Source organism: Phyllobates terribilis, unplaced genomic scaffold (assembly GCF_046119375.1).
Source record: "Phyllobates terribilis strain yellow unplaced genomic scaffold, ASM4611937v1 Scaffold_9__5_contigs__length_417890890, whole genome shotgun sequence".
NCBI classification, from domain to species: domain Eukaryota; kingdom Metazoa; phylum Chordata; class Amphibia; order Anura; family Dendrobatidae; genus Phyllobates; species Phyllobates terribilis.
In genome coordinates, this window is record NW_027362769.1 from 234,114,492 (window position 1) to 234,135,812 (window position 21,321).

General features: G+C 37.2%; 1 protein-coding gene across 2 annotated transcripts in view; it reads left to right on the forward strand.

Moving 5' to 3' along the window:
• GRIN2A (glutamate ionotropic receptor NMDA type subunit 2A) overlaps nt 1-21,321 on the forward strand; it is a 999,861-nt gene that overhangs the window by 12,576 nt on the left and 965,964 nt on the right. The window lies entirely within an intron of this gene.

Here is a 21,321-nt window from a genome sequence, read left to right on the forward strand (position 1 = left end):
GGCTTACAAGATGAGGTAGCGAAGTCTACAGTGACATTCATGACCAATTCCCTCAAAGCCTGAGCTGTGGCTAATAGAAAGTCATTATTCTCTGTCAAACATTGTCTCGATTTCTCCTCTTGGTGGGCATTATTATCCCATTATTAGCTACTAGCTTGGCATAGTGAGACTAAGACTGGGGTCAGTCTTTTGATATTGGCCCTCCCTGGTCTTGTAATTATGGAGATTGATGATTTTTGGCAGCCTTCCATCTCATTGTAAGAAATGTGCTAAGTGTTGCTAGTAATCAATAGAAAATAGAAGCCTTTGCTGCCATTTTTCAGATGAGATGTAGCTGGGATTTTCTATATTTGTGATGTTAATTACATGCTTTGATTGCCGCCTTGCATAGTAATACATTTTATAAGACAACAGACATGATAAATACATATAAGCACATTTAAAGAGTATGCACAAAGTGAAGTGCTTCAGAGTCTTTTAGTCAAATTAACTTCATAGCCTGTTTTGATAATCATAATTACTTTCTTATAGCTGTTAGTTCTGCTGTATCATATGATTCAAAGTAATGTAGAGTTCACCTGATGGGACGTCCATGAATATTATATTTTCCTACAACAAATAGAATGGCTTATAAACACATCAGCTGCTACTTCAATGGACTCGACCCATCCATTTATTCTATGGTTGCCTATTTATTTGAATCAGCACCACATAATACTCAAAGGGGTTTTCTAGTCTAGAAAAAACATTAGAATAACTAGGAAATTGTAATTTTACAGAAGTTTCCATTTTCAGAATCTGCACAACTTCTGACTTCTGGTTATTAATTTAATATGGTCTTTAGCTAATGATTTTGCACACATAAGTGCTGACTATTTTCATAACTTGCTTACAGAGACAAAATAAATGAATCAATTGATAAGTTGATTGATCGATAGTTTGATCACTAAACTACTGTTACTATCCTTATATCTCCCAAAGCTGTAAACAGTTTTTTTTCAGATTTCTAAAAGGGGTTGTCCAGTCCAAAAGAACAAGTTTGCAGTCACTCTATATGACTTCAGACTTTTGAATCTTCAAATTGCATGCACTGCACGCTGTGAGGATTCTCTGGTGTCAACAATGGGAACGGCGGTCATTTGACAGCAGTATGCAATATACATACTCCCAGACACATTTCAACTAGACTGTTTCCGGCCTTGCTCAATACACTTGCATTGAGCGAGAACGTGCCCATCTAGTCTGATTGTGACCAAGAGTATGCATACTGCCATTCCCGGCGCCAGAATCCTCACAGTGCACAGTGCATTCAATATGAAGATTCACAAGAAGACATACAATGATATGATTTGCCATGGTAGAGTTTCTAAAGCTAGAGAACTCAGTGGCACAATATTTCCCAGCGGATTGTTAGTTTTAGATGGCAGTGCTTATTTATTAGTTATCGAAAATGACAAAATGTGGACAAAATTAAGAAATCAATTTCTTAAATTCTTGATATATTTGTAATTGGCATATCTGTATGTTATTTCTCGTGATGTTTTTCTAATGGCTCCACTGTTTAATAGTGTAGAAAATAATTGGATTTACAGTATCTCTAGCTTCCCTTATTGTTTGTACATCATTCTAATGAACCCTAATTCACCCTACAGTTGTGCTGGTTCTTGCTCCATAATCTGTGCCCCATCTATGTTTTCAATAGTTGATACGAAGTTCAGGGGGCCCTTGTGCAATAACAGTGTAGGGGTTCTTTGCTCTTCAATAGCTAATCATAAACCAATCCAGCATGAATCTTTAAATGGTTCATATCTTTTCAACAAACTTTGCAGAAATCAAAAGTACAATTGAATATAGGAAACTTTATGATATATCTTATCAGAAAAACATGCTTCTTTTGTCACTTATGAGCCACTTCTCATTCTTCCTCCTGATCTAATTATCCACTCTGAAAAACAGCTCAAAATTGCTTTGGTCAAAGCAAGAAGGACAGGTCTGGTTACAGCTTCTATGTAAATCTTGAAAGAGAAGAGGAGGAGCAGGAGGAGGAAGAGGCACTGACACAGGAAGGAACACATAGATCATGCTGCATCTTCTAGCAAGTGATTCATTTCAATTCAGTTATGTATTCAAAGGTTTACTGCTCTATCTGCTGTATAATATTCTTCATGTGGCTGTACTTTGTCCTCCATGCTGCTGCTCTCTTACGCTAAAGAGAAAGAAGAGAAATTCTCTTCTTTCATTGTGTTGAGTTTAGGATAACAGCTTAGTCTTAACCCACTTGCTCAGAGACAACTGGAAATTAGAGATAAAGCCTGCAGAGAGTAAAACTGGTGAAAAAATGTCATATAATGCGCAAATTTTCATGCACATATATATGGCAATGTATCCAGAAAAGTTTCCTTTAATGACATTTGCATTTCAACAATCTAGGAAATTCATTATTTCAATCCTTTAAATGCATATAATTCAATCCTATATATTCAATCCTTGACTTCTAGGCCCCTGTGTAACAATGCATGTTACACATTTATTATTATTATGTCCACCCCTGCATTCTTTTTTCAGAACTTGGATGAGGGAGAAATAATAGTATAGTAACATTTTTCCGATTATTTTAAAAGTGATTAAGGATCCCAATACTTTGAGTAAACAATGTTTATCTTCCTTTTAAATAATGTGATCCTTGACATGTGATAAGTATATTGTAACATCTTTGCAAACAAATTATCAAAAAATATCATGACTGGTTACCTTATACTTCAATTAGCCTTGGGATTGGTGGAAATCAGGAGAGGCTATTATTTTACAACTTAACTGTAGTACTGTAGTTAGTTAGAGAAATAAATACCTACTAGCAGAAGACATAATGATTTTACTTCACATCTCGTTGGCTAAGTCTTGTTTAAATATTAGCACGTTGCAAAAAAGTAATAGCACATCAGTTAAGCATATTGATTCCATTGATCTTCAATACTACATGTGTCAACATTTTGGACTAACTGTAATCTATAGCATGTTCTACTGAACACTAAGGAGTCTTTTGGGAGTACAGGTCATATAAACCATAACAGAGATGCATAAAAAGGGCTTACAGCCAGTTTATAATTACAACATTTATAATGGCAATTACATTTAACCAAGAAGTAATGCGTTTTAGTCCACCTTTATGTTGTATACTTATTTTACTTTATTTAACCAGTACATATAATGGATATTTACCAAGAACAAAAATTAGACTATACATACATTGTTGTTAATATTATTATTTATAATATTGAAAATTACAATATTATGGTAATGTCATCTTCATATATAGGGATGAGCGGACCCGTGGAAGTTTGGATTCTGTTACCCAACCTGAACTTTAGTCTAAAGTTTGGTTTGGGTACCTGAACTGTACCTAAACATGAATCAGAACCCAAACCACATTGAAAACAATGGAAACCCAAACTTTGGATCTGGAAATATCTCACTCTCTTTTGTGCCTGGACTTCCCTCGGAACTCCGAACATTAAAACGGACTTCCGGTAGAAGTACATGTACAGAATTTAGCAAGGGACACTAACCCCAAACTTTTAAGTTCGGGTTGGCTCATCTCTATTCATATATAGTACATATAAAGGGCCCTTTTTAAGATTGGGTAGAGGGGCCTAAATGGCTTGATAAGAGTCCAAAGTGAGGGGAAAGCCCATCCAGATGACTCCCTTTTCTTTTTTTTAGATGTAATATGGTGAAGACCCTGTATAAGAACATATTATAAAGCCAGTGAGTGTCCATTGGGAGATCCCAGCTCATCTATAGATTACATAGGCTATTCTAAAGTTTCTTTAGGTGCAATACAATGCTTTACTTCTTCTACAGCATCACTGAAGGGGAAATTTAGACAAACTGAGCAGAAACTGGTTAAAAATGGAAATGAGTTTACCATGCTTGTTACGAAATCAGATATCCTAGAAGCGAAAATTGGGTGTTGTTTGTGGGTCCCAAACCATGAATATCATCAGTAAAATATTCAAATGGATAATGGTTGTTGGAAATGGACAACTGTCAAAAATAATAGCTGAAAATGAAATAATAGATTAATAAACATTTTTTTTGATGGTATAAGTTATGAATACTGTATGGTAATATTCCTGAGGGCACTGTAGTACGATATTCTTATAAGCACTTTATGGCATATTCATGAAGGCGCTGTCAAGCCCTGGTGGCATCATCTTCCTTCTATTATTATTGGTAGCAAAAATAACAGTAATAATAATAATATAATATATGCATTTGTAACTTGCAAAAAAACAACACTAATTAAGTCTATTGTAAACACTCCAATAATATTTATAAGCATTAATTATATTGGTTGTTTCTATTGTGTCCTCAATGGCTAATATGGTCATTATCAGTAATGCGGAATACACTGTAGCATAAGTATATGTGCTGTGGGCTTTATTTCTTGTAGCATAAGACACATGACACACCTGTTTCTGACAGCCTTGGGAACATAATGACTATTATCTGGAACGTGACTCAACTCCAATTCATAGAAAAATAATAGTAAATTAGCATTTCAAAGGTCTGTTTCATCTCCAGGTTTGTAAATTATATTAACTGTTTAATGAACACAGACCATTGCCAGATAAAATTAGGGCTCTTGCATTAATTTTAAATTCATGTATATATTACAATATAACGATATTAAATGTTTATAATGTATATAAAGGATTTGCATATTTTCATTACCTTATAAATAATAAACTTAATAAACTACATTGAGTAGCCTACATAAATGAGCCAAGGCTAAAGCAAAAGTGTAGGTCATGTTCACGATGAATTCTGGGAGACACAAGTGCATCTTTGTTTAAGGACCATATTTATTTCAAGCTGATTGCCTTTTCACACATTTAGTACATGTCAGTCCATCTCTCCTCCAATCTCCCATGTTCAGCTCACATGGAGTGCACACATTCTTAAAAAACTCAAAACAATCCATTCCCACCGTACAATACAGGATACACTGTCACAAGTCACTGAACCATCTGCTGACTCCATATCATCCTTCTCTAAATTGCAGGAGACAACTCCTCTAACCCTGGCCCACCTTGTTTTGCTATATTTAAGTCATTTTCTGCTGAACACAGAAAGCTTGCTAATCTCATTAACATTTATTGAGTGTCCTTTCTTGTCGCCTTTAACTGTTACATCTGGAACTCCTGGTTAGTGTATAGCAATCTCTCCTACATTCATTCCTTCTTCCTTTCAAATTCTCTAATCTTCTTGCTCTTACTGGAAACTGAATTCCACAGTTGGACACCAACTACTGCTGTTCTCTCTTATGGTAGGCTATATTTTTTCAGTTCCCCCAGAACTGAGGACATATGAGATGGAGTTGTTGGCCTGCTTCTTTCTTCACAATGTACTTTTCCGGTCATCCCCCCAGTACTCTCACTTATGTCAAGTTCTCTTACATGGTCTACTTATTTGATGTCCACACTGTCTAATTTTTCTATCCCTCCTCCATGCAAGACGTAGTTGTGTACTGCCCTCTGGGTCAACGTCACCAGTTCCTGAAATACCTTGCAACCTGGCTTTCATACTTTTTGTCCTTTAACATTCTCACTCTCATTATGGGAGGTTTTAATATCCCCATTGATAATCCTATCTCTCCAATTGCCACCCATTTTCTATCTTTAACTTCCTCTATAGGCCTTTCATAGCTTACTCACTCTTCTACACATGAATATGGGAATACTTTATACCTAGTCTTCTTGAGACTTTGCTCCGTGTATAATTTTACTATCCTTCCTTTCCAGCACTCTGAATTCAACCTTCTTTCTTTTTCTGTTAATATTTTCCCACTCTGGACAGTCCTACTTACCACACACAGATATATATTTGCCATCAATAACTAGCAACTTATGAAGAATTTAAAGTCATCATTGTCCCAGATGTTCTCCCTTTCCTGTCCCGATTTAGTTTTGAAAACATTATCATAAGACACTCAGAAGTAACTTGGATGATGCAGCACCTGCTTCTCGAATAACACCCCAGCACAGATGATGGAAACTCTGGCACATGTTGCAAATATATTCCTCCAGGCAGTGCTGCAGGTGTATGGAACATCTGTGGAGAAAAAGACTTTTGGCTAAAGACTTCATTTACTTTAAGTTTATGCATAAAACATAGTTACGGTGTCATTAACTTTGCCAAAACAAACCTACTTCATTCCCCTAATTAATGCCGACACCATGTTGACACCATGGGCACAACGCCAGTGTGGGAGGTGAGTATAGGTTTTATTATTTTATTGGGACCAAGCGTGAAGGATCACAAGGAGTGGACAACCCCTTTAATTTTTTTTCATTTAAATAAGGAAAAAAATTCAGACATTTATAAATAAAAGGGGTGGTTTGTGTCGCTATTTTCTGAGACGCATAGCAGTTTCATTTTTATGTTGATGGAGCTGTGTTAGGGCTTGTTTTTTTCATGGTGATCTGACATTTTTATTGATATAATTTTGTGGTATGTACCTGTTAGACAACCTGTTTTTCTACATTTGATTATCTGTCCTAATTAGCTTTCTGCTGGGAGACAGGTGTGGGGCTCTTTCTTATTTAAAGGGAATCTGTCAGCAGGTTTTTGCTACCTCATCTGAGAGCAGCACATTGTAGGTAAAGAAAACCTGAATCCAATGATGTATCAGTCAGTTTACTGGGTGCAGTCATTCTGACACAATCAGAATTTTTAGCATTAAAATGAAGCAGAGCTGAGAAAGCTAACCCCGCCCACACAAGGCTCTGTATGTACAATATCTATAGACAATTAGGTGCTTGTTACAGGGGGAGGGGACTACATTAGTCCAGCAATGTTAATCTCTTAGTGATAAATCCTTCACAGTTTGTAAACAACAGCATGTACTTTGACAAGAGACACATCCCTGAAATCTGTGTCTCGGGCTCTATCTCTTGCTGTCTTCAGATTACATAGCAAAAACCTGCTGACAGATTCTCTTTAAACCTCTAGTACTTTGTCTAAAGCTACCAGTTATAGGTTCAACTTGATCATAAAACCTTAAAGAATACATAATGGGGTCATTTAGTAGTACACCAAAGTGAAAAAAGAAAAACTTAAAAAATTTGGCTTTATTAATTCTAAAATTAAGACCATGGTATAAAACCATGTGTAGTGAGTCCACCACATTCAGTATAGGGTCAGGGAATAGTGAGAGGCTAAACTTCCACAAACAAATCAAATTGATCAAAAAATGTGGAGGGGAAAATAAGGGAGATTTATTACCATCAGAAACCCTAGCTAGACACCAGAGGTTGGCACCCTATTGAGTCGATGAATCTAATTTTTTTAAGAAGTTTTTTTTCGCTTTGGTGCAAATCTGACCCAATTGTGGAAATCCAGATCCCTGCATATGGGTTAAAGGGAGAAGGCCAGTGTTCCTGTGGGACCTACTTTGCATAGCAGCTAGTGAAATATCTGTCTATGGAACCCTTATAAGCGCTGCCACGCTGCCATGAACCATGTACGTTTCAAATAAGTCATCAAAAACGTAGTCCTAAAAGAAAACTCTTTCAAGTTTTTTTTGGAGAACATCTAATAATCATATCGGTCAAGCTATGTTACTCTTTTCCTCTACCCTTTTCAGCTGCCACTAGTGTAACTTTTTCATCTAATTATCATCAATATCTCTTTAAAACAAATTTTAAAGACAAAATGGCTTGAAACAATTGAACTGAAGTTGAAATTTCATTTCTCGTCTGTAAACTTTTCCTACACCCTACCTCAATGGGTGCTGTGTAAACATTTTACAGGCACTTTCTCTGACGTTAACAGCTTATCATGGGAAATCCCAGGAAATGAACCCTCCAGCAATTATCTAGTTGCTGGGAAACTCTTAATAGAAAGACCCAATTCATTTTGTCATTATTTCAAGTAGATGAAATCATACATTTCACAGAATAGAAAAGACTTAAAGTCAAGAGTAACCCTTTGTAAACTTCATTGTTGTCTTTTTTGATATATATAATATTTATATAATATTTCATCCACCACTGCCTTAAAAACTGTTGTCACAGGGACATGTTGGGGATGTATTCATCTCTAGTAGATGATCAGTGAGGGATGTCTCTTTTTCAACTCTGGTTGTCTTTTTGCATCTCTCCCGTAAAGCAATGAAAAATCCATCCAACGGTCATATGCACAGTCACTACCACCTCTACCATAATGGCTTGCGAGTCTTTCAGTTGGTGCTCTTACTATATAGCACCCGTCTTATATGGTCACTTTAGTATTTTTGAGTAGTATTTTTGTATCGCTGCCAAGAACTTAAAAAAGAAAACCATGGATTTTAAATTTTTTGCAATTCATATCATGTTATTCAGTCGAAGGTGAAAAAGCTCATATCTTATACATAGAAATCCACACACATATATTGTAATAGTTTGCAGCCATTTTAAACATTTGATTGATACATTAAAGCTGATTTGACATCAGATTTCACAATACAAACTGCATTCATTATTATATAGATTTCTCAGACCAGATAAGACTGGTGTATTTACTTGGAGAATTCATGTCAGCATGCCTGTATCATCCTAATATTAAAATGAGAAGTGCATGAGTCAAGCTATAGAATAAAATAAATCATGAGTCCAAGTAAACTTAGTCTACACCCACCTACTCAGTCTGACTGTCAGCTGCAGCTTGTAATCTGCAGTGTAAGATCTCAGCAGCAGGGAGGAGGGTCACCTAGACGTGGGTGGAGATTGAGTTAAAATTTCAAAAGGTGTCTAGCCATTCTGACATAGAATTACAAAGTAAGCAAACATCACGTCTAAGAGATGTACTTAATTATGTATATAGATTCCAATGTGATGACAGAACTGCTTAAAAGGCTTCCATTAGAGATGAGCTAATTTGTTCAAAGCAAATTTATGTCAACTTGAATCTTATATAAAAAAGTAGATTCTCCCAAATGTGATTTTTGTTGCAATTCACTTTGGGCAAATTTAGCAATTTAGTTGCCTGCCCGCTACTAAATTGTGGAAAACCAACAAAGGGGTTACCATTGTAGAGGGATAGTCAACGTTTTGGGTGATGCACATTGTAATATTGATGAGGATGTCATGGACCAGAAGAAGGAGAAAAAAAGAGGCTGGATGGAGAAGAGGAATGAACAGTGGGTAGCGGCAGTGGCAAAACAGGTATTAGTTTTTTTCTTATTTTTTTTATACCAACATTTATTATGTTCTGTGGTTTGGAGAGCTAGAGCATAATAAGAAAATTTTGATTTCCATCAAATAACTTGGATACAAATTCTCTAGTTTCCACAATGCAGCAAAACAATTTTCACCAGAATTCTATAATCTGCTACTCTCTACTAATGTTGAGCGAATTTGTTCGGCATTTCAAATTCGGGTTCGTGTTCGGGGTTCCGGCTTGTTTGCGCCAAAAAAATCAGCTACGCCCACGAACATGCCTGATTTGACACTCTATCACGCAGATAGCACTTGCTCTCAGGGCTCGCATCACATTATGTCACACAATCCCTGCTACCAATAAGCGTTTGCTTCGCTTTCCCCTCATTTGGACAACTCAGACATCAAAAGAAAGTCAGAGCAGAGGCTGGCTGCTCAATTCCTCTTGATGTTTGATTTCTCCAAAGTTGAAGAGAATGAAGCAAACGCTGATTGGGCGCAGGGGTCTCGTGACATAACAATGGAAGAACCAGTGCCGACACCGCTGGAACAGCGCTCGCATCAGAGGTGAGTATAAGTGTTGTTTTTATACTGTTGCAAAAATGCTTATTGAGACATGCTATTATCCAAGTAGTGGACAACCTCTTTAATATAAAATCTAATTAGTGCATAAATGAGGAATTTTATTTTTTCTTGGACTTAGATGTATTGATACTGTGATACTATAAACCAGGGGTGGACACAAGCAGAAGAGGGCTAGTGTGCAAGAACATTATAACAACCCATTGAAGTCCAATAATGCTTATTGAGACATGCTATTATCCAAGTAGTGGACAACCTCTTTAATATAAAATCTAATTAGTGCATAAATGAGGAATTTTATTTTTTCTTGGACTTAGATGTATTGATACTGTGATACTATAAACCAGGGGTGGACACAAGCAGAAGAGGGCTAGTGTGCAAGAACATTATAACAACCCATTGAAGTCCAATAACTCATCATAATGCGTAATTCCATCTGCTTTTAAGGTAGAAATGGACCCCTTTAGCTCTTGGTCCCCAGTTGCACCAATGGTATTTTCGCCACTGCTGGAAATGATGGTCATGAAATAGGAGAAAAGTTTGAAGCACGTACAGTTTTCTTCTTTTAATTTGGACCAAAATTGTAAGATAGTGTAAATGTCAAAAAGCTTCCGCAAAGACAAAATTACTGTAAACCATTTCTCATTATTCAAGAAAAAAAACACATTTTCTACACAAGTTAAACTGAGCCATATGTTTACTGCGCATTAAAAAGAATGTAAACCTTATTTGTAAGTAGGACAAGGCTTTGTTTAATTAAATATTCACCAGTGGGAATGCTTGAGCCACTGATTAATTCATACTTGCCTTGGAGAGTAAGGGTGGGTTGTTTGTGGATCATGTTGCTGTGAAATATCACACTAATCTCTGGTAAATTTAAGAAGTCGTTATTTCATCATTTTTTTTTTTTTTTTAGGAAAAATATATTGTTAACCCAGTAGGAATGCTTCGAAAACATATTGCCTTCCCATGCATCAACTACTGCATTAATATTTCCCACATCTGTTATGTGATCCAGTCACAAGCTGTCAAAATATTTTACATTGTTTGTAATGCTTCTTAACGACCTCAAAAACCTTTCGCATATTGCTTATGAATACTGCAGGGGACATGTTCAGCAATCAGGTAGACAATTAGCTCAGGAAGTGGGAGCTGGGAGCAGTTGGGTAGTAAATTAATGTACTTTGGAGATAGGAAGCAGAAAACAGCTGTGTAGAGACCTTTTCAGTCTTTAGAAACTTATATCAAGAATTCTTTCTTTTCGTTTCATTACAGGTTTCGAATAATACAGTACAATGAAATGAGTATCTGGATATCAAGATTCTCATGTCCACTATTAGACTTTCTTACATTAAATGGTAAATTAAAGAGAGCGTAATAATATTAATTATCATAATAGTGCTATTCAATTTCTTGTTCCTGAGACTGGCATTCATCTTCAGTGAAAGGCAGAGACTATAATTACTGGTATTTGTTTTCAGCACTTCTGCTGGCTCCTGATGACTATGCTAGTTTCAGACCTAAGAGGGATCAATCACTGTCACCTAACTGCAGTTTATTAACTGTTACGACTAATTTTTAGTTCAGTTAATTCTAGGGCTACATGGCGACTTTGGCTGCTACATCACATTGCTAGAGAAGTGAATGGGGTCATATTGCGACACTTACACTGCTGTGACTGCAACGGGCAAGTTGCAAAACATCAGACTCGGTTGGATTTTTTGTGACTTGCTTATCACGGTCGTAACTCCATTCACTTCTATAATTCTGCAATGTAGAAGCAAGACCGACTGAATTTCGATCGTGTGACAGTTGTCCAAAGTCATTCTGTCGGCTTAGCCTAAGGGCTCCTTCAGATGACTGTAATTTTGTAACAAGTCCGATCCATCAAAACATCAGATTGCACTCTGACCAATGGTTTTGAATGAGGCAATGTACATGCAGTGACATGTAAAAGTTTGGGCACCCCTGGTAAAATTACTGTTATTATGAACAATTAAGCAAGTTGAAGATTAAATGATCTCTAAAAGGCCTAAAGTTAAAGATGACAATTACATTTTGAACTGAGAAAAGGGCAACTTGAAACACTTTGCTATCTTCTTATAGCCTTCTCCTGATTTGTTGGCCTCCACCATTTTCATTTTCAGAGCGCTAGGCAGCTGCTTAGAAGAACCCATGGCTGCTGTTTTTTGGCACAAGAGGAGGTTGGGTTTTTATAAAGCTGGGAAATTTGCATCACCTGGCTTTTCCTAACAATGATAGTGAATAAGCCATAACCCTAACAGGTTAATTAAGGTCTGAAACAATGTTCAAAGTTATCTGAGCTCACAGATCTCCAAGGGTGTCCAAACTTTTGCATTAATTCATTTTCCTTTTAGTAACTTTTAAACTATAAAAGATGAAAACATATATATGTTTTGCCTAAAATACAATGGTAATATGTCATCTTTAATTTTAGACCTTTTAGAGATCATTTAATCTTCAACTTGCTTAACTGTTCAAAATAAGAGTAATTTTGACCAGGGGTGCCCAAACCTTTACATGTCACTGTATCTGATTTGCCTCTCATAATTTGCCTCTCATAATTGGATGGCACTCTGAGTGCGGTCCAAGTTTCACGGACAGACAGAATGGACAACAGGGAGAAACTTTTTTTTTTAATTCTGCACACCTGAGAAAATCGGAGCACATTCTGATCACACTCTGATTGAACTCTGATTAAACTCTGATCTGAGTCTGACCAGAGTGTGATTAGCATAATCAGACCGTTTTTATCAGATGGAGAGCACACGGTCATCTGCACCTGCCCTAAAGGTGACTTAGTAATATTGGAGCATTGTTTATCATAACCTTATGATGTGTTATTCCACTCTTTTTCCATTTAAAAATGTAAGAATAAATTGACAACTGGGTGTTATCATTCCTCTTATTCAAGGGGTGTGTTCCCACATAGTCTAGTATTGACATCTCTCATTGGACAGTATCAGAAAATGCAGGGACACCCCCTAACTGATAACCACCAATTAACCATTTACTAATACGTTGCTTGGAGAAATTGCAAAGAAAAATTGCAGAGTTCTAAGAAAATATCATAGAATCATAGAATCATAGAATGGTAGAGTTGGAAGGGACCTCCTGGGTCATCTGGTCCAACCCCCTGCTCAAAGCAGGATTCACTAAATCATCTCAGACAGATTTCTGTCCAGCCTCTGTTTGAAGACGTCCATTGAAGGGGAACTCACCACCTCTCGTGGCAGCCTGTTCCACTCATTAATCACCCTAACTGTCAAAAAGTTTTTTCTAATATCTAATCTGTGTCTCCTCCCATTTAGTTTCATCCCATTGCTTCTAGTCTTTCCTTGTGCAAATGAGAATAAAGATGATCCTTCTACAATGTGACAGCCCTTGACATATTTGTAGACAGCTATTAAGTCTCCTCTCAGTCTTCTTTTTTGCAAGCTAAACATTCCCAAATCCTGCAACCGTTCCTCATAGGACATGGTTTGCAGACCAGTCACCATTCTGGTCGCTCTTCTCTGAACTTGCTCCAGTTTGTCTATGTCTTTTTTAAAATGTGGTGCCCAAAACTGTACACAGTATTCCAGATGAGGTCTGACCAAAAAGGAGTAAAGACCAATAATGACTTCACGTGATCTAGACTGTATGCTTCTGTTAATACATCCCAGAATTGTATTTGCCTTTTTTGCTGCTGCATCACACTGTTGACTCATGTTCAGTCTATGATCTATTAGTATACCTAAATCTTTTTCACATGTACTGTTGCTTAGCTCTATTCCTCCCATTCTGTATATGCTTTTTTCATTTTTATTGCCCAGATGTAGTACTTTGCATTTTTCCCTGTTAAAAACCATTCTGTTGGTTGCTGCCCACTGCTCCAGTTTATTTAGGTCTTTTTGAATCCTCTCTCTCTCTTCTCTAGTATTAGCTATCCCTCCTAGCTTTGTGTCATCAGCAAATTTAATCAGTTTACCCTCAATTCCTTCATCTAAATCATTGATAAAGATGTTGAACAATACAGGTCCCAGGACGGAGCCCTGTGGTACCCCACTTGAGACATTCATCCAGCTGGATGTGAAGCCATTTACAATGACCCTTTGAGTCCGATCACTAAGCCAGTTATGAATCCACCTAACAGTTGCCTGGTCCATTGCATACTTGGTCATTTTTTCAATAAGGATGGTGTGAGATACTTTGTCAAATGCTTTGCTGAAGTCAAGATATACTATATCTACAGCATTTCCCTGATCCACCCAGTCAGTGATTCTGTCATAGAAGGAAATTAAGTTAGTCTGACATGACTTGTTAGTTATAAACCCATGCTGACTCTGGTTAATCACTTCATTCTTATCCAGGTACTTACATACATGTTGTTTAATAATTTGTTCAAAGATCTTTCCTGGTATAGAAGTCAGACTCACCGGCCTATAGTTCCCTGGGTCCACCTTCTTCCCCTTTTTGAAGATAGGAACAACATTTGCTCTTCTCCAGTCTTCTGGGACTTCTCCTGTTCTCCAAGAATTTTCAAAGATTATGGAGAGTGGTTCTAAAATTTCTTCTACGATCTCCTTCAGTACTCTGGGGTGTAATTCATCTGGACCTGGAGACTTGAACGCATTTATGTTAGCTAAATATTCCCTCACAATCTTTCTGTTTACAGATAACTTGGATTCTTCTATTCCTTTAAAAGGACAGTGAAGATCAGTTGATGTTACATTTTCTTTCTGAGAGAAAACAGATGCAAAATAGGAATTAAAAAGTTTGGCCTTCTCAACATCCTCTCTTACCATTTCTCCATTTTCATCCTGTAAAAATCCTATAGCATCTTTGACTTTTCTTTTACTTTTGACATACCCCCAAAATCCTTTTTTATTGCTTTTGACATCTCTTGCAAGCCTTAATTCATTGTCAGCTTTAGCTAACCTGATACATGCCCTACAGGATCTGCAGACTGCATTATAATCTTCTTTAGATATGCCTCCCTCTTTCCATTTAATAAACATTTCTTTCTTTCTTTTTAGCATGTGTTTAAGTTCTGTGTTCATCCATCCTGGTTTCCTTAAATGCTTCCCATTCTTCCTACTTTTCGGGATTGTTAACGATTGTGCTTTGAGAATCTCATTTTTAAAAATTTCCCATCCTTCCTGGACATTTTTGTCCTTAAGGACATCCAGCCATTGGATCCCTCCTATTCTCTTTCTGAGTCTCTTAAAATCTGCCTTTCTAAAATCTAACCTTGAAGTTTGAGTCTTCACATGTCTTCCTCCTCTAGTTATCCAAAATTCTATAATAGCATGATCGCTGCCTCCTAGGGTCCCAGCCACTTTTACCTCCTCAACCATTTCCTCCTTGTTTATAAGGATTAGATCCAAAGTAGCAGATCCCCTTGTTTTCTCCCCTACCTTTTGGAAGATAAAGTTGTCAGCAAGAGAGGATAAGAATTTGCTTGACCTGTTAGTTTTACTTGAGAGAGATTCCCAACAAATGTCTGGATAGTTGAAATCTCCCATGACCACTACGTCATATTTTTTTGAGAACTTGGTCATTTGATACATAAAGAGTTCATCCATATCTTCAGCTTGCCCAGGTGGCCTGTAGTAAATGCCTACAATGGTGTCCTTTCCGTTGTTCTCTCCTTGTATTCTTACCCAAACAGTTTCCACAGAACTCCCAGTCTCTGAAGCTTCAATCTCTGTGCAGATATACGCTTTTCTAACATACAATGCGACACCTCCTCCTCGTTTATCAAGTCTGTTTCTTGCAAATAAGTTGTATCCTTTTAGCCTTTTATTCCAATCATGTGTATCGTCCCACCAAGTTTCAGTGATTCCAATGACATCATATTTCTTTTCCTGCGTTAGTAGTTCTAATTCTCCTTGTTTGTTGCCCATGCTTTGTGCATTTGTATAAAAACATTTTAGTTTGTGATTGGTTTCTCTTCCTCCCATATTTTTATTATTTAAATTGTTTTGTCTTTGTTCTTCCTTTCCACTTCCAGTAGCAGAGATCTCAATAGTATTTGTCAGCTGTATGGCTTTTTCTGGCCTTTTGCTTCCCTTCCCACATTGTTCTAGTTTAAAGCTCTCCTGATGAGTGCAGCAAGGCAATTTCCAAATACATGTTTTCCAGTCTTCGTAAGGTGCACCCCATCTCTAACAAGTAGTCCATCGTATAGGTAATTCATTCCGTGATCCAGAAATCCAAATCCTTGTTGACGGCACCATCGACGTAGCCAGTTGTTCACCTGTAGAATCTTATTCCACCTCATTGTTCCATGGCCATCCACTGGGAGGATGGATGAGAAGACCACCTGCGCTCCCAATTCTTTCACTTTCTTGCCTAAGTCTTCAAAGTCACTGCAGATGGTTTCCAGGTCCTTTCTTGCGGTGTCATTTGTCCCCACATGTATTAGCAGGAATGGGTAGTGATCTGTAGGTCTGAAGAGTCTTGATATCCTGTCAGACACATCTTTAATTTTTGCTCATGGAAGACAGCACATTTCTCTTGAGGTTATGTCTGGTCTGCAGATAGCAGCCTCTGTTCCTCTTAACAGGGAATCCCCCATGACCACCACTCTCCGTTTTTTCTTCACAACATTCTTCTTTCTCCATCCAGGAGGATTCTGAGGGCTTACAAGGTTATTCATTGCTGGCAAAGTCTTATCTTGCTGTATTTCTTCATGGTTCTCCTGCGAGAGAGCCTGGTACTGGTTCCTGAGCAGTATAGGTGCTGACTGCCTCTCTATCCTCCTGCTTCTCTGGGTCACATGCTTCCATTCCTCTGTTTCCTCAGGTGCAGTTCGAATTTCTTCTCTTTCTGAATCATGAAGAGATAATTCTGCTCTAAGAACTCTTCACCTTCCTTAATGATTTTCAAGGTAGTTAACCTCTCTTCTAGATTTCGCAACTTTTCCTCCAACAGGGACACAAGCTTGCATTTCTGGCATGTGAAGTTTGGCTTTTCCACTGGCAAGTCTGTGAACATGTAGCAGGATATGCAGCTCACCAAATGGCTCCTGGACTCTTCCATGTTCTTACTGTTAATGTTCTGAAAACAGTGAAAAAAGCTTCAAAAAAAAGCTTCAAAATGCGCGCGGTTTACCGATGTCCTCTTTTCAGCTCCAACAGCCAAAATCCAGTGTTCTTTGAGCTCACGGAGACTCTTCACTTACCCCAAAATGCAGTGGGAATATGCAAATTATCTCCTCAGGACTCCTCCCCTGGTTTACCGATGTCCTCTTTTCAGCTCCAACAGCCAAAATCCAGTGTTCTTTGAGCTCACGGAGACTCTTCACTTACCCCAAAATGCAGTGGGAATATGCAAATTATCTCCTCAGGACTCCTCCCCTGGTTTACCGATGTCCTCTTTTCAGCTCCAACAGCCAAAATCCAGTGTTCTTTGAGCTCACGGAGACTCTTCACTTACCCCAAAATGCAGTGGGAATATGCAAATTATCTCCTCAGGACTCCTCCCCTGGTTTACCGATGTCCTCTTTTCAGCTCCAACAGCCAAAATCCAGTGTTCTTTGAGCTCACGGAGACTCTTCACTTACCCCAAAATGCAGTGGGAATATGCAAATTATCTCCTCAGGACTCCTCCCCTGGTTTACCGATGTCCTCTTTTCAGCTCCAACAGCCAAAATCCAGTGTTCTTTGAGCTCACGGAGACTCTTCACTTACCCCAAAATGCAGTGGGAATATGCAAATTATCTCCTCAGGACTCCTCCCCTGGTTTACCGATGTCCACTTTTCATCTCCAACAGCCAAAATCCAGTGTTCTTTGAGCTCACGGAGACTCTTCACTTACCCCAAAATGCAGTGGGAATATGCAAATTATCTCCTCAGGACTCCTCCCCTGGTTTACCGATGTCCTCTTTTCAGCTCCAACAGCCAAAATCCAGTGTTCTTTGAGCTCACGGAGACTCTTCACTTACCCCAAAATGCAGTGGGAATATGCAAATTATCTCCTCAGGACTCCTCCCCTGGTTTACCGATGTCCTCTTTTCAGCTCCAACAGCCAAAATCCAGTGTTCTTTGAGCTCACGGAGACTCTTCACTTACCCCAAAATGCAGTGGGAATATGCAAATTATCTCCTCAGGACTCCTCCCCTGGTTTGGTCCAGAATATGCGAAAAGTACTTGTATGTAGTAAAACATAGAACTGACACATTTTCTTTAAAATGTGGAAATAAGTAAATTTGTAAATTTAAGTAAATTCAAATCAAGTTAAGTAAATTTGACTTAATTATATAATTTTTACCAATCTTGCACTTTGATGTATTTACAAGCAGACTAAACTGTAATATAAATTAATCTACCCGAATGTAGAGTTTTCCTTTCCTTTCCAGATGGCCGAGCGTGCATATGTATGGGGGGTTAGAAGAGAGAGCGGAAGGCTTCACATAAAGTATATGGCCAGCTTTATTCTTTCTAAGTTTTTAAGTTGACCTGAGTAGAAGTTTTGGCTTTCAACCTTAATATTTCAACTTTTATAGTGACCTTGATGATCGAAAAAAAAAAACCCCTTTATAGCTCCTTCTGCTATCATTTATTACTACACCTCAGTTAATGAAGGCTTTCTTATTTTAATTAGAAATATGCACATTACAAGACAAGTGAAATGAGGTTCAGAGAGAACATAAAACTATCAAATATTTATGACTGATGGAGTATTTCTCATTTGAATTTGCAGCAGACAATATGGCGACAGACAATGTATATCTTTAGCCAGAAGAATCTTGCTAAGAATATGTTTTTAATTTTACAGTTACTGTCATCATGAGAAATAAACAGCATTTTAGACTCCTCGCTGTTCATTTTTAATGTTCATTAATGAAATGTGAATCAAAATGACAGATAAAAAAGTAATACGCTATCGAAAGGTACAACTCGATATGAAACATATTTTATTGAAAACTACTGAATAAAGTTTCATCATTAAAATCAATTGAAATCCAAAAATACACAACACTAACATCCTAAAATAAATAGGTGTAATGTATATGAAAACACAATGTATTCAAATATAGAAAGAAGGGTCTATGAGGACTGGGCTCCAGCACCAATGGCAAAATGTTAAAACTTAATTTTAACTATGTGCAATTAAAAATATAAGAAAAAGCAAAAAAATGTAAAAAAAAAAAAAGATTAAAGATCTGAAAGCTGTTTTATACATACAGGATGATTCATTCGCTACTTTACCTGGAAAAATTGCTGTAACTTCTAAAAGAGAATGTGGAATGTACTGAAATTTGGACTGTACATACTCTGGTTCATAAGAAGTGAGAGTGCAATGAACCTCAGTGACAGCGACGAGAAACATCTTCACGTAGAGTGGTCTCGTTGACTTTTCGCCCCACCGGTCTTCTCTACTACCAGATAGATTTTCTGCACGCTTTTCTGAGTGTAGGTAGTTTATGCTTGGTCGTTGAATTTTACTCCTGCCAAATTCCTTCTTTATGTGTTAACAATGTACAGATACAGTTTAGAGGAGTGTGTTTTCATTGTGAAAACATCTCAGAAAACTAAGTCCTTAAAGAGTTGCCAAAGTAGGTTTCTAAACAAGTTTGGAGGTTGAAATCTGTCGTCCAACCCATGTATTCTGTTATTGGTGAATAAACTGGAATGTACAGGAACATTACTGGATAGGCATGTTGTTTCCTTTGGGGCCATTTGAAAGCTTGGGTGTACACTTCAGTTTCAAGCCACAAGCCTTACAAGCACTCTGAGAGAACATGCTGAGAAAAATTCAGGCTATGACCCCAGACGTCCTGTGGAATGCATTCAACAATATGGAACGGTGCGTGCAGTTGTGCTTGGATGTGAATGGTGGAAATTTTCAACACCTGCTTTAAAACATCAGTTTCTCTTGAACCAAGGTATGTACAGTCCAAATTTCAGTACTGTTTGTAAACAGATGGGTAATCATTTATTTTTTCTTCATGATGATCTGTCATTCGTTACCACAAACTTTACCTTTTCATTTTACTATTTAAACCTTCACCTCATATCTCTATAATAGCTATGAATAATGGCTAACCTGAAACATGTAAGCTTATGGATCCTTAATCTTTTTTATCCTTTTGCTTTTTGCCACAATGTTTTTAATTGTACAGTAAAAGTAATATCTTAACATTTTCCAATTGGAGCTGGAGCCCAGTCCTCATCGACACTTCATCCCTTGCACCACATCATGACCAAACAAGGTCTACCAGGGTTCCTATGTGAATTCAGGTGGTTTTCACACTGAATTGTCCTCTCTGGAGGGTGAGCTGATTACCTCTTTTACTTCCATTCAAATATAGGCCCTGGTATCCAGGTCCAAAAATGTAAATGAGTAAGAGTATGTGTAAGGAATTGATGCTACAATATAAAAGATAAATATAAAAAAATCCACAAAATACATATGAGACGTGTGTGCTATTGCTTAAATATAAAGTGCAAATATAAAATTAAATAAAGTGCAAGTGCATATTTTTATCCATAAGTATATGAAAAGTATATAAAATAGTGGTATATACTCATTAACAAGATAACATAGATATAATGAGTGTAAACTCATATAACGATCCAGTAATGATAGAGAAGAAAATGAAGAGAGATGTCAAATAAGGATGACAGTGGAGAGACCTCACATGTATCACTGCTCAGGGTAGCTTCATCAGGGGAGAGAAGATTCATGAAATGTAGGGCCTTTGTGAACCAAACTAATAAAAACTGATATGCTGAGAGCAACTTTGAAGTACATGTTTGCATTTAGGAGTTAGTATTTTACAGTTTCCCAATGTTTCCCTACAATCTCATATTACTTTAAACCGTTATATAAAGCATTCTACAAGTTTGGCATTTTGACCACTGACTCGGGTATTACATTATTCTGACAAAGTCTGAGAAGCTCAAGTCCCCAGTCTAGTTACCAAACATCAGCTGTAGAAAATCTTACATTTATTTGGATGCCCTGATCTGATTTTTTTTATCCCTCTCCATTTTAACAAGAGAGACTCATCCAAAAGAGAAACTGTGTATCGGAAAGAAAAATAACAATAATATAATACTCAAAAACAACAACAGTAAAAGTAAATTAGTTTGGAAATATTTATGGTTCTCAGCAGAGAAAAAAAAGTGTTATTAGGAATACAGGTAGAAACTCAGCACATTCAACAAGAAGAAATTCACCCTGAGACTAAAATAACAACATAGAGCATTGTATATTCTGAGTATACGAAACAAAACCTACTCTACGCTACCTAAGGCTGTGTTTAAACATAAATGAGATTATACAAAAGTTTGATGATAGATTCCCTTTAAATGTGAGTTTCACATATTCAGATAGCTGGAAAATACTATACGACAATCCTTTCCCATGTTGTCACATTACATTATGGAGATAGCCATTTTTTCACTGTTTGGGTTTGCATGTCACAAACTGCTTTCTTAATCTATTATCTGTGCTTCCGTTAATTCATTTTTTTTTATTCTGGAAAAACCTTCAGAGAAACAGTGTTTCGGTTTGCGGTGTATTT